This window comes from Procambarus clarkii, chromosome 45 (assembly GCF_040958095.1).
Source record: "Procambarus clarkii isolate CNS0578487 chromosome 45, FALCON_Pclarkii_2.0, whole genome shotgun sequence".
NCBI lineage: Eukaryota > Metazoa > Arthropoda > Malacostraca > Decapoda > Cambaridae > Procambarus > Procambarus clarkii.
The window spans coordinates 3,868,914-3,881,944 of NC_091194.1; the positions used below are offsets into that span (position 1 = coordinate 3,868,914).

General features: G+C 42.9%; 1 protein-coding gene across 2 annotated transcripts in view; it reads right to left on the reverse strand.

Moving 5' to 3' along the window:
• LOC123769872 (sphingomyelin phosphodiesterase) overlaps positions 1 to 11,650 on the reverse strand; it is a 52,232-nt gene extending 40,582 nt beyond the window's left edge. For both annotated transcript variants that reach the window (XM_069301212.1, XM_069301211.1), the window contains exon 1: positions 11,331 to 11,650. The gene's annotated coding sequence lies outside the window, so the exon portion shown is untranslated. The remainder of the gene's footprint in view (positions 1 to 11,330) is intronic.
• Between the last annotated feature and the right edge of the window lie 1,381 nt (positions 11,651 to 13,031).

Consider the following 13,031-nt stretch of genomic DNA (forward strand, 5'->3'; position numbering starts at 1 on the left):
GTGTGTTTACTCATTGTGCCTGCAGGATCGAATTGTTAGCTCTTGGACCCTGTTTTTTTCTTCTTTTATATCTACTAGATACTTCTCACATACACACATGAAAGGATGTAGCTCGAAGTAGCTATCTAGCTCCCAGGTACCTATTTACTACTTGGTGAACTGAAGCTTCAGGTGAAAGACTGACCATTTGTTTCTGCCTCGACTAGGAATCGAACTCGGGCCCTTAGGACTACGACCCTACAAAGCTATCCGCTCGGGTGTGTGTGTGTATGTGTGTTTTTGTATGTGTACTTACCTATCAGTGAATACGGGGGAACTAGGGTCTAGCACTTTATGTCAGCCTTTGCACCTGTTGCGTTATAATGTAACTATTCTGGCGTTGAAATTCTTTGTCGAATCTGGCTGAACAAAATAACCCAACCTCCACATACTAAATTAATGAAAGTGACGACGTTTCGGTCCGCCCTGGACACTTACCAAATCACTTCACGTGTGGGTTAGGTTATGTAAAGCATTACTACACGAAACAAGGTATTGTCAAGGTCTTACATTTCTCAATTCATCAGCAAGAAGATTGGACACCTTATAGTGAAAGATTCCTAGCAACTTTCGGCCAAACAGTAGCAAGTAAGTAATCCAAAAAGAAGGCACCAAGCCGGCAAGACTATGTACCCAATAGTGTAACAAATTATGTAAGACTCAAAGGACTCTTGATATTTACAGATGATTCAAGAAGCTATCCAAGAGCTTATGTCATGGAGCCAGACACTCTGGTGGGGCTATTGGCCAACTGACCCAGATGATTCAAGCACTTCTATATAACACTTTCCCTCGGCCAGTATAAGGTTACACATTTGTGCATGTTAAGTAATGTGTGAACGTTGTCTATTAAGTCAAGCACCTGCTTAATAATATTTTTTTATTATTATTCTAACAACAAAAAATTATTAGAAGATGAAATTAACTTTCGTTAGCACAAATTTATACCAAAAATATACACATACACACATGAGCCATAGAGACATTAGAAAGAATTGTGTCAATGTCAGAGTAGTCAACAAATGGAATGCATTAGGCAGTGATGTGGTGGAAGAAGACCCCCATACAGTTTCAAATGTAGATATGATAGATCCCAATAGGCTCCAGAATCTGTACACCAGTTGGTTGACAGTTGACAGGAGGGATCAAAGAGCCAAAGCTTAACCCCCGCAAGCACAACTAGGTGAGTACACACACATAGGTTCTCAGGAACCTGTACACCTGTTGATTGACAGTTGAGAGGCGGGACCAAAGAGCCAGAGCTCAACCCCCGCGAGCACAACTAGGTGAGTACATATATATAATAGAATGTCTGTCCAAGGTTGGTGAAAGATCAAGTTACAGCCCCGCTCCTGTGCCAGGTAAGTCCACTACGGGCTCACCATAGCCCGTGCTACTTGGAACTTTTTGTTCCCAGTAGCTGAATCTATAACAACAACTACCAAGGTTGGAAGGCAGATGCTTCTAGTTAGCATCACCCAATTTTACACAGTAAAAAGAAAAATCATCATACTTGGCCGTTACAAGCCGGAAAAAGTTTGATGTCATGGGTTTTCTTTCCCAGAGAATAAATTATGTTTCTGATGTTCATAATATTGCATGTTATGAGAGAGAGAGAGAGACCCAGCCACCTCCAGGTAACCCTTCAAGTGTGTGTGTGTGTGTGTGTGTGTGTGTTGCAGCAACTATTGCTACACATACTACTATTGTACCATTGTTATAACTAATATTACTATTGCTAATACTATTACTACTACAACTACTACTTTATACTGACCATTGTAGTAAAGCTCCTTCCTCCAGACCGGTTTAGCAATAAACGATAAACAGGTTTGTGGGCGGAACATTCACAGCTCAGTACTGCCAGTCACCACCCATACCCCCCCTCATATCTATCTATCTATCTCTCTCTCTCTCTCTCTCTCTCTCTCTCTCTCTCTCTCTCTCTCTCTCTCTCTCTCTCTCTCTCTCTCTCTCTCTCTCTCTCTCTCTCTCTCTCTCTTTAAACTAAGGCTTGGTTTATTAGGAATATCAATAATATTCCTGTGAAACTCTAAGTTGTTACTCTAAGCTTAGAAACTCTAAGCTAATCTGTTATCCTACATCAGCTTATCTGAAGCCTGACCCTAGGAACTCATTTATTTGATGACTTAATTAAAAGTATCCATGAGGAATAAACTAAATTCAATGATAGATAACTATCAAGTAAGGAACAGGATGAACTAGGAGTTGTATACCAGAGCCTTCATATATTCGGTTCCTTGATTTCATGCGTATCTACGCATAGAGCGAACACGTTCTCTCTTATGAAGGGGCCATGTTGGGCCATGAGGTTTATGCGGGGTACAATTTATATAAATACTGTTGTTAAATGCGGTATTAAATATAATTTTGTACTTATTGTACACCGGGTGGAGTCCTCGCTGGAAGCTAAAACACCAAATAAATAGTTTGGTATTGGTGCCATGCCCAATTATTATTATTATGAGGATTATTATAATTTTGTCTGCTTTTCATTTAAACAAAAAAATAAATGCAATATAAATGTTTGAGAAGCATTGTATGACAAAGAGATCACATGACAAAGGAGCTTTCACTTTCTGTTGTTCAATTTCAATCCCAGTTACAATGACATTATGGCTGAACGCCATCTGCTATTCTTACAGTAGCAAGGAACTCACCAACATCCCCAGTTACCGTTGTGGGAACTCAGTGATATCCCGTTACCTGTCAGTGAATACTGGGGAACTAGGGTCTAGCCCTTTATGTCAGCCTTTGTACCAGTTGGGTTATAATGTAACTATTCTGGCGTTGTTCCTGAGAACAGGAACATTCCCCTGTTACCGTTGTGGGAATTTTAGAACACCAGCCGATCCGGCTGTTCGCGCGAGAAAATGCGAACTATGACCAATAGTTCAGATGATCAAAGCCACCTCACTAGTATCAGACAATTCACCGCTTTTAACGAGAAAGAACTCAGGCTGCCGTAACCAATCTAATTTGAGGCTATATCGAACATAAAAATTATATTATAAAAGCATGTTAACATGTTTACAAAGTTTAAATATATCGCTAAGTCAGTTGTTGTTTTAGATTCAGCTACTCGGAATAAAAAGTTCCAAGTAACACGAGCTATGTTGAGCCCGTATGGACTTACCTGACACTTGCGCTTTCGTAAATCAGTAAAAAATGTGGTATAACAGTTACGTGTTGATTGATTGATGAAGATTAAGCCACCCAAGAGGTGGCATGGGCATGAATAGCCCTTAAAACACGTGATATAAATCAGTTCCTGCCCCCTGACTGCTAGGCTACGAATGAGTAATAAAAAAAAAAGTCCCCTCATACAATCACTTTCATTATGCACCAAGAGGCCAACCAGGTTCTGCCTCATGAGATCCACACCCACACCCCCCACACTAATCCTCCCCCCTAACACCCATTCCGTATTACTCCCCACCCCCCAACAACCAGTTACCACTCCAGTACCTCCTCTCCCGTTGTTGGGTCCTTCATCCCCATGAACCTTAATAGTTCAAATGACCTTTCTTGAACCTCCCCCTTCACCTATCTCTTCCACTTGCCCAACTGCCCTCCCATCCCCCTCTCCTATCCTGGGTACCCAGCTCTTACCCATTCCACCAAATATCATGACTCACGATGTATTTCAACTCACAAACTCAACTCCTCTCACCTTAGCCCCTCCAAGACATCAAACTCTTTCTGGGCCTTACTTGTCTTATCACGTTATCATTAAACATTCATATGCACAATCCTGTTCCTCACGCAGAACGTCATTTACATAAATATTCTTTATTCAATATAAATTTTATGTAGCTACTAATTAACCGCTGTATCATGTTTCTGATGTAATTATATATTTTCAAATAAAATTATTATTATTATTATTATTATTATTATTATTATTATTATTATTATTATTATTATTATTATTATTATAAGTGTGTGTGTGTTAATAAAGCAATATCATGATAATGTAAACACTCTGACGACCTGTAGTTACAGCTAAACAAAACAAGCTTCACCACATTCCTAATCCGGTTAGGGAGCCGGTGGCTGAGCGGACAGAACACTAGACGCGTGATCCTGTGGTCCCGGGTTCGATCCCGGGCGCCGACGAGAAACGATGGGCAGAGGTTCTTTCATCTTGATGCCCCTGTTACCTAGCAGTAAATAGGTACCTGGGAGTTAGTCAGCTGTCACGGGCTGCTTCCTGGGAGTGGAGGCCTGGTCGAAAACCGGGCCGCTGGGACACTAAAGCCCCGAAATCATCTCAAGATAACCTCAAGAGATAACCTCCTTCCCTGCATCACCACATTCATTATGAAAGTGCAGAGAAAGAAAAATGCTAGACAATGTTCACTTTAGCAGCAGGCCACTGTAGTGGCAAGTCAGCCAGTACAACAGGAGGCCACTATAGTGGCAGTCATTTCACACCTTTTCTTTCAATAGTTTTCATGTTTCTTGTGACTATAATTGCTAATATTTTTCTCCTGTTTAGCCTTCACACTAAGATAACCGGTTCAACGGTTAGCCGTAAGGTTACAGGTTCAACGGATCACTGTATTAAAACAGGTTCATCGGGTGACCGATTGAACTTAACAGGAATTTAAAATTATATTTTTTGGGCCACTTTGTCTACGATAACTAGAGCGGGGGTTTATTGGATCAGAAACATGAAGGTATTCTTTGTTAACAATTATATATTGGTAACCGTATACAAGTATGCATTAGGAATACACTACTATTGTATAAAAGTAGATTTGTATACAAATTACGAGGGTCCAACAAGAGGCTATCCCAAATTGGAAAGATTGAGGGATGGAGAATGGAATAGAGAAGGTGAGTTTGGATGGTGAGGAGTTGAGAAAGAGGAGGAGAGAGGGAGGAAGAGAGAGGAAGGAAAAGAGACAGGAGAGGGGGGGAGGTTAAGAGTGAAATAGAAGAGAATGCTAAGAGCAGGATAATCTCTGACTCAGTATCATGAGATAGGCAAAATGTCGTTTTTTTTTATTCTAAACATCACAATCTATTTTGTATTGCGCGCTCTCTCTCTCTCTCTCTCTCTCTCTCTCTCTCTCTCTCTCTCTCTCTCTCTCTCTCTCTCTCTCTCTCTCTCTCTCTCTCTCTCTCTTTCTCTCTCTCTCTCTCTCTCTTTCTCTCTCTTCTCTCTCTCTCTTCTCTCTCTCTCTCTCTCTCTCTCTCTCTCTCTCTCTCTCTCTCTCTCTCTCTCTCTCTCTCTCTCTCTCTCTCTCTTACTGGCGGGCTTTAATGGTCTAGTGATTCCTTTATCTAAATGCTTCAATATTTATCTTTATACAACGTTCAAAAATAAGATTATGATATTTATTTAATAACGAAACAGTTTAGTGGATCAAGTTGCTGAAATAATTAAATGATCTGACGATAAATTATGGAAAAAATAAAAATTTCAACACGGGTGAAGGTGTAAGCTTTCGTAATATTTCGTGACTGTCACATTCGTACAGTGTTGCAAAGAGGACGGTTCGTAAATATTCCCCGCCACATCGGGAGAGCAATCGTGAATATTTCCCCCCATAACGATGGGAAGCGTACGTAAATATTCCCCGCCACAACGGGGGGGAAAGTTGGTAAATATTTCCCGCCATAACGGGGAGAGTTCGTAAATATTTCCGACCACAATGGGAGAGAGGTGAGGTTCGTAGATATTCACCACCAAGGGGAAGGTTCGTAAATATTACACACCACACAGGAGGGAGACATATACTTTCCTATACTGTCCACCACATCGGGGAAGTTTCGTACGTATTCCCCCACCACAATGAGAGGTGGGTGGAAAGTTCGGAGATATTCTCCACCACAACGTGAAATATACTTAAATATTCCCCACCGCAACAGGGAAGCTGCCTAGATATAAGCCTTTTGGTGCGATAATTTAGCTATTTTTGTACGGTAGCAACTCCTTAAGGAGAGATGTACCTTGCTTCTCGGTGTACATAAACTGAGAGTTTACTTTAGTCCTTACTTGAGTTTACTTAAGTAAACTTGCCGATTGGTCAGCGACTGCCACGAGCATGATATAACCCCCCACCCCCAATGTTGACAGGCCTAAAGTACAACACCTCGTAAGTGCTTCAATCGCTTTTAACATGTTTGTGAATGCTATCATGTAAAGAAGATAATTCAACACTTTGTTTACTTAGGAATATAAGAATTAAAGAAATTCTAGAAATTACTTCCTATATCTCAAGGTGAGGTAACCCGTCAATCTCTCTCGCTCTCTCTCTCTCTCTCTCTCTCTCTCTCTCTCTCTCTCTCTCTCTCTCTCTCTCTCTCTCTCTCTCTCTCTCTCTCTCTCTCTCTCTCTCTCTCTCTCTCTCTCTCTCCTATAAATAACGCTAATTGAATGTTTACACCAAGCCTATCCCGTATGTAAGAGTGTAGCCTATTAACTAGCTTCATTAACGATTAGAGATTGGCTCCTGTGTTATTAACCTGGTGTATTTAACTTGAGGAAGTGAAGACCGGTTATACAATGAGAATATTGGTGGGTACATGTATTAGAATATGCGTTCCGCATACTTGGATCAGTGTTTTTGTGATCCTTCTTGCAGGTATTAGAATATATAAGAGTGTGGAACCGGTTGGATTATTCTTGCAGTCTGTCTAGGTCTTCGTGTAGTTTCTAGAGCAATATATGTGTGTGTGTGTTCCATTTTTAGGTGTTTGCAATAAATTATTTTAACAGCGTCATCGGCTGTCATGTCTATACGAATATACCTAAACGGGGTTTTAATAAATGCAGGAAAAACCAACAAACAAATATACACATTTTTCCTATACGTATAGAAAGTTTCGTATTTCCGTGCAAGACACAAATAAATAAGTATAAATGAGACTGTTTTTGTTATGCACACACAAATTGCCACACAGGAAATCAGGTCCTGACGCTCACATTGAAACACAAAGGCATTGTACATTCTGAGTTTAAGCCGCGACACAGAGCTGGATAATATTTTGTTATGCGCAGGAAACAAGTGAGAGTGAGTGAGTGAGTGAGTGAGTGAGTGAGTGAGTGAGTGAGTGAGTGAGTGAGTGAGTGAGTGAGTGAGTGAGTGAGTGAGTGAGTGAGTGAGGATAACGGAAGAATAACCAGAAAACATAAAGCACTTACAAGAACAAAGGGAATCAATAAAAACAAGAAAATAACTGTCAAAAGCCTGATAAAACGATAATACTATCAAGTGTAAACAAATTAATATGTACACTATACAGTTTTCTCTTGACGGTTCCTAGGAACAAAATTGCATTCAACAGTGTTAAATAACATATTCAAAACACTATAAATATTTATATAACTGTTCATGATGGGATTAAATCAGACAAGAATATATTGTACTTTTGTATGAGTGGAAGAAACTTGTCATTTCCTGAGCCCTTTATAAAGAGTCGTTGTGTGACACAATCGTGCCCTCACCATCACCTCACATAGCTAATGACACTCACCTCATGATAATGTTAACCCCAGCTTCCCCTCATCCCCAGATGTCACCATCGTCTCCTCACTATCAATCTTACCCGTCACCACCATCTCACTGACATAGAGACTCACAGACAGACAAACAGACAGACAGACAGACAGACAGACAGACAGACAGACAGACAGACAGACAGACAGACAGACAGACAGACAGACAGACAGACAGACAGACAGACAGACAGAGCGCCTAGTGGCTGAGTGGACAGCACTCAGGTCTCATAATCCTGGGGATCAGGGTTCTATTCCCGGCGATGGCAAAAAACAAATGGGAAGTTTCTTTCACCCTGATGCCCATGTTACCTAGCAGTAAATAGGTACCTGGGAGTTGTACAGCTGTTACGGGCTACTTCCTGGGGGGTGTGTGTGTGTGTGAAAAAATTAGTTAGTAGTTAGTAACAGTTGATTGATTGGCCGTTAAGAGGGTGGCCGAGTCGAGGTAGTTCAAGCAGAGCTCAACTCCCGGCAAGCACAACTAGGTGAATACAGAGAAGCAACATATAATGTGACCCAAATATGGCGGCCACTACCAACTAGGAGAGTGTGTGTTGACATCATCAGCTGATGCCGTACTTACCTATCAAAGCTCAACCCCCGCAAGCACAATTAGGTGAGTACAAATAGGTGAGTACATATACCTATTTGTACTCACATGGTCGCAATATATATGATACTGAAGAGAATTAACAGGGACAGCCTCATTTAAGAGAAAGTAGGACAAGAGGACGTAAGCTGAAGCTGGAAACTTAAATGAGTCGAAAAAATGTAAGTTCTCGTGCCCTGTACTCGTGGTCAACAGGTGGAACGCACTAAAAGAATAAGTTGTGGAAGCCGCCTCCATCCACAACATTAAGGCCAGATTCGACAAACAAATCGAACGCCAGAATACTTTAATTATAACGCAACATGTACATCAAGGCTAGTAGGCGGGACATAAAGTGCTAGCCCTCAATTTCTAGTAGTCATTGATAAATAAGTATTATGCTACAGGACTCATTAACATCGCCAGATAGGATAAAAGTGCGTATCAACTGCAGAGAGATGTACGTATCAGAGATGTACGATAATAATAATAATAATAATAATAATTTTTATTTAGGTAAAGGTACATACATAAAGAGATTTTACAAAGTTTGTTGGCTTTATAGATAGAGCTAGTACATACAATGCCTAAAGCCACTATTACGCAAAGCGTTTCGGGCAGAATACTCAAGATGGTATAACTGGCACACACTGGGAAAGGTAGCTGCTACCTCACATTGTCAAGATCAAGAACAACGCAGAACTGGAACAATGTAAGACAATCTCTTGGAGAGCAGGAGCCACATGAAGCCGTCATCACACCTAACCTGTCCCCTGAAGCCCATAATAATTAGATAATATCTACAACCCGTGCAAGGTCAACAGCCTTCAGCAACATACAGCAACCACAATGCAACCCAAAAGTTGAATTATTATTATTATTATTATTATAGCGTAAAATTAACGTTGCTGTTGCATGTTTGTTGAGTAGCAAATGCTAGTCAAAACGAGTAGCAAAAATAATAATTAAACGGTGCAACGTAATAACGTTAAATAACGCTATCGTTATAAAAACATTGTGTTATGAGGAAGGAGTGGGAACAGTACGGTGAAAACAACTTATCAATCCTTAAATACTGATATGTACTTAAGTACTACCTCGATTCAACGAACAACATAGGACTAGCCCCTATTCGTTGTAAACGGAGATGCCACCAGGATGCATTTTCCATGCCTTAAGAGGAGAGAGAGAGACCGTGGCTTATGTCACAGCCTGTCCTCCTAAGATTTCCCAACATCAAGAAAACGGTAAAAGTAGAGTGTCCTAACCTACCAGAGGACCCAAAACAGAAAACGGGACAGTACGTCACTTTCGCGAGCCGCTTCCATTTTCTAGTACGACAATTTTTGGTCTTATGCAACGCATACGTGCAAAAGCGACGTTCTTTTTAAGAGGACAGGTTGTATGTCAGCCTTCAGCAGCCACTAGGTTAAGATGGTAGCCTGTGTTAGGAGGAGGACATGAGGGAGACCGTGGCTGGTGCCAGCTGTCAGCAGCCACTAGGCTACGCTGGTCACCTACGCTGCACACACTAACCATCAATATGGTGAAAGTGTCATTTGCTACTGGTGTCGTTCATCTCCCTTGCTGACACACGCGCCACCGTGCGCGCGCTCGTACCTCCACATTCACAGTCCCGTGTACGCACGTAGCACAGTAGTCTATAACTCTATATCTTTGGTGCACAACTGAAGATCCCATTGTTTACGGGCTCACCATAGCCTGTGTTACATGGACACTTCGTTCTGAGTAGCTAAATCTGAAACAACAACAATGAAGATCCCGTGTTCGATCCCCGGAGAGCACACAGACGTATGGGTACATTTCCGTCTACCTAATGACTATGTTCACCTAGCAGTAAATATGAGTCCAGGAGTTGAACAACTGTTGTTGCATGCATATTGTCTTTGTCGTAGAGGTAACCGTAACAGGCTTCCTGACCCCTTCTAAGGGAAACCATGTGAGACATACACATGTACACATGTACACCCAAGTAAGAAGCACCTGGGAACAGTCATTCAGGATGTTAATCATCACGTACGTGAGACCAGTTCATGAGTATGCAGCGCTGGTATTGCGTCATCGTGTAATCAAGAAAATATACAAAAGTTGAGAAAGTAAACGTTTGCAACATGTTGGCATGACCTCGGAACTCACGGAGAAGAATGGTTAAGAGCTGAGCTAAGTGAGCTGATCCTTGTGGTTATGTGGTTATAGAAACGAAGAAGCCGAGGGGAATATGATCACGACGTATAAGATACGTGTATTGACAGGGTGGAGGAGAGACTGCTGGATATGGGAGGTATCAGGAGAGGATACACTTGCAGGGGAATACACTCTCAAGTCAGTTTCCACTTGCCTACATCATTACTATACTTAAGTAAATCTAACCTAACCTAACAACCTAATCTATCCTAACCAAACCAAACCTAGCCTAACCTAACCTAATCTAACTTACCCTAACCTAACCAGCCTAACTTAACCTAACCTACCTAACCAACCTTACCTAACCTAATCTATCTTATCCTAACCTAGCCAAAATAAGATATAACATATTGTGTTTTAAAATGTATATGCTATGTACATAGTGTGACATCACTATTACGTTATAATCCCTATTTAACTATTGTAGTTAGAAACGATAGTTTTTAGCAACAGTACAAGTGTAGTAATTAATGTTTCCAATTACAGCAAAACACAGGTGGACACGAAAGATGAGAAGAGGTGAGGGAAAATTGGGAACACGAATTACGTCAATAAGGTAGTTCCTGGCTTTTCTTTTAAACTGTTTGAGAGAAGTAGTTTTTAATCTCATTGGGAGATCATTCAACAGTTTAGGACCCGTTGATTTGCTGAGTATTTCTACCTTGGATAAGTCGCACTCTTGGAATATCAGAAGGATATTTGTTTCTCGTGTGGTGCCCATGGGTTCTCTTACAACCCTCTAACGCTTAAGGTCAGGATTAACATTGCAGTTCAATTTTATATAGAGTACTCTTGAGAGGATGTCCAGTGACATACATAGACATAATATTTAATATTATAATTATTGATTGGAAAGACGGGGTCAAAGAGCTAAAGTTCGATCCTGCAGGCACCCATAGCTAAGTACATAATAATATAATTGAAATCGAACAAGATGAACCATTGTAAGCTACCGGTACTTACCGCTGTGCTGACGCAGAAGAAATGTTTCTCACCAACGTCTGCTGAGGATGTATCCTTACGAACGTTCCTCGCCAACGTTTGTGAGAGTATCCTTGCCAACGTTCGTGCACAACACCATATCCTTGGGCGATTAGACAAATCGTATACACACAACACGACTGTTTAGCTGATTTTGGCTTCCCCTCGAGGTAGATTACAGACGGAGGTGACAATACGGATTTTCAAGTGAAACCCATCGTCCCTCCTGCTGATACAAGTACACATACGCACATGAGCAGAACACACACACACATATACACACCCATGCACGCACGCACTCACACACACACACACACACACACGTTGGCGAGTGACTAAGAGCGAGAAGACACAAGAGGAGACGCACACAAGAGCAAGGCTCAGCAGGCACTGGTATAAACACACAAGTGAATGGCCCACCTTCTCCCAGTCAGCTGTTTGGATAGTAGCGACGAGAAGGTGGGAGCAAGAACCACTACCAGGTCCTCGTGTCAAAGAAACTCTTCTTTGAAACACATGTTTCTATCTAAGACACGGCCAGTCATATATTAAAAATAAAACTTAAACTCCACGTTGAAAGTAAAAGTGAAAGCCTAGCGTCACCCTCCTCCCCTCCCTCCCCCAAACGTGGCTTTATTTGCTTTAATTCTCGTTTTATTTGCAAGATTACAGGTACTTTCTGTAAGAGACCTTTGTCTGTGGATGTGTATGAAGTAATATTAAGAAGATGCGGAGCTTCCTGAGAAAGTAACAAGGCCTTGTTTTTTTTCCTCACAGTAGTACTTTACAAGGACGAGTGTGTGGAGAATGTGCTCAAGCCAGCGGCATCTCCACTCAGCTGACCCAGTCTTGCCACCCACCCCGGGGCTGCTGACCCACTCTTCTCACCCACCCCGGGGCTGCTGACCCACTCTTCTCACCCACCCCGGGGCTGCTGACCCACTCTTCTCACCCACCCCGGGGCTGCTGACCCACTCTTCTCACCCACCCCGGGGCTGCTGACCCACTCTTCTCACCCACCCCGGGGCTGCTGACCCACTCTTCTCACCCACCCCGGGGCTGCTGACCCACTCTTCTCACCCACCCCGGGGCTGCTGACCCACTCTTCTCACCCACCCCGGGGCTGCTGACCCACTCTTCTCACCCACCCCGGGGCTGCTGACCCACTCTTTTCACCCACCCCGGGGCTGCTGACCCACTCTTCACACCCACCCCGGGACTGCTGACCCACTCTTCTCACCCACCTCGGGGCTGCTGACCCACTCTTCTCACTCACCCCGGGACTGCTGACCCACTCTTCTCACCCACCCCGGGGCTGCTGACCCACTCTTCTCACCCACCCCGGGGCTGCTGACCCACTCTTCTCACCCACCCCGGGACTGCTGACCCACTCTTCTCACCCACCCCGGGGCTGCTGACCCACTCTTCTCACCCACCCCGGGGTGTTGACCCACTCTTCTCACCCTCCCCGGGGTGTTGACCCCCTTTTGCCACCCACCCCGGGGTGTTGACCCACTTTGCCCCCCATCCTGGGGTGCTGACTCACTCTTGCCACCCACCCCGGGGTGCTGAACCAGTAAGACAACTGAGGGGACCTTTGACGGACTGCCGGCTTCCTGTCCTCGTCGAGGCCACCATAGTGAGACGGGAGACGGATGCCCTCAAGTAAATTCATGTAATTTG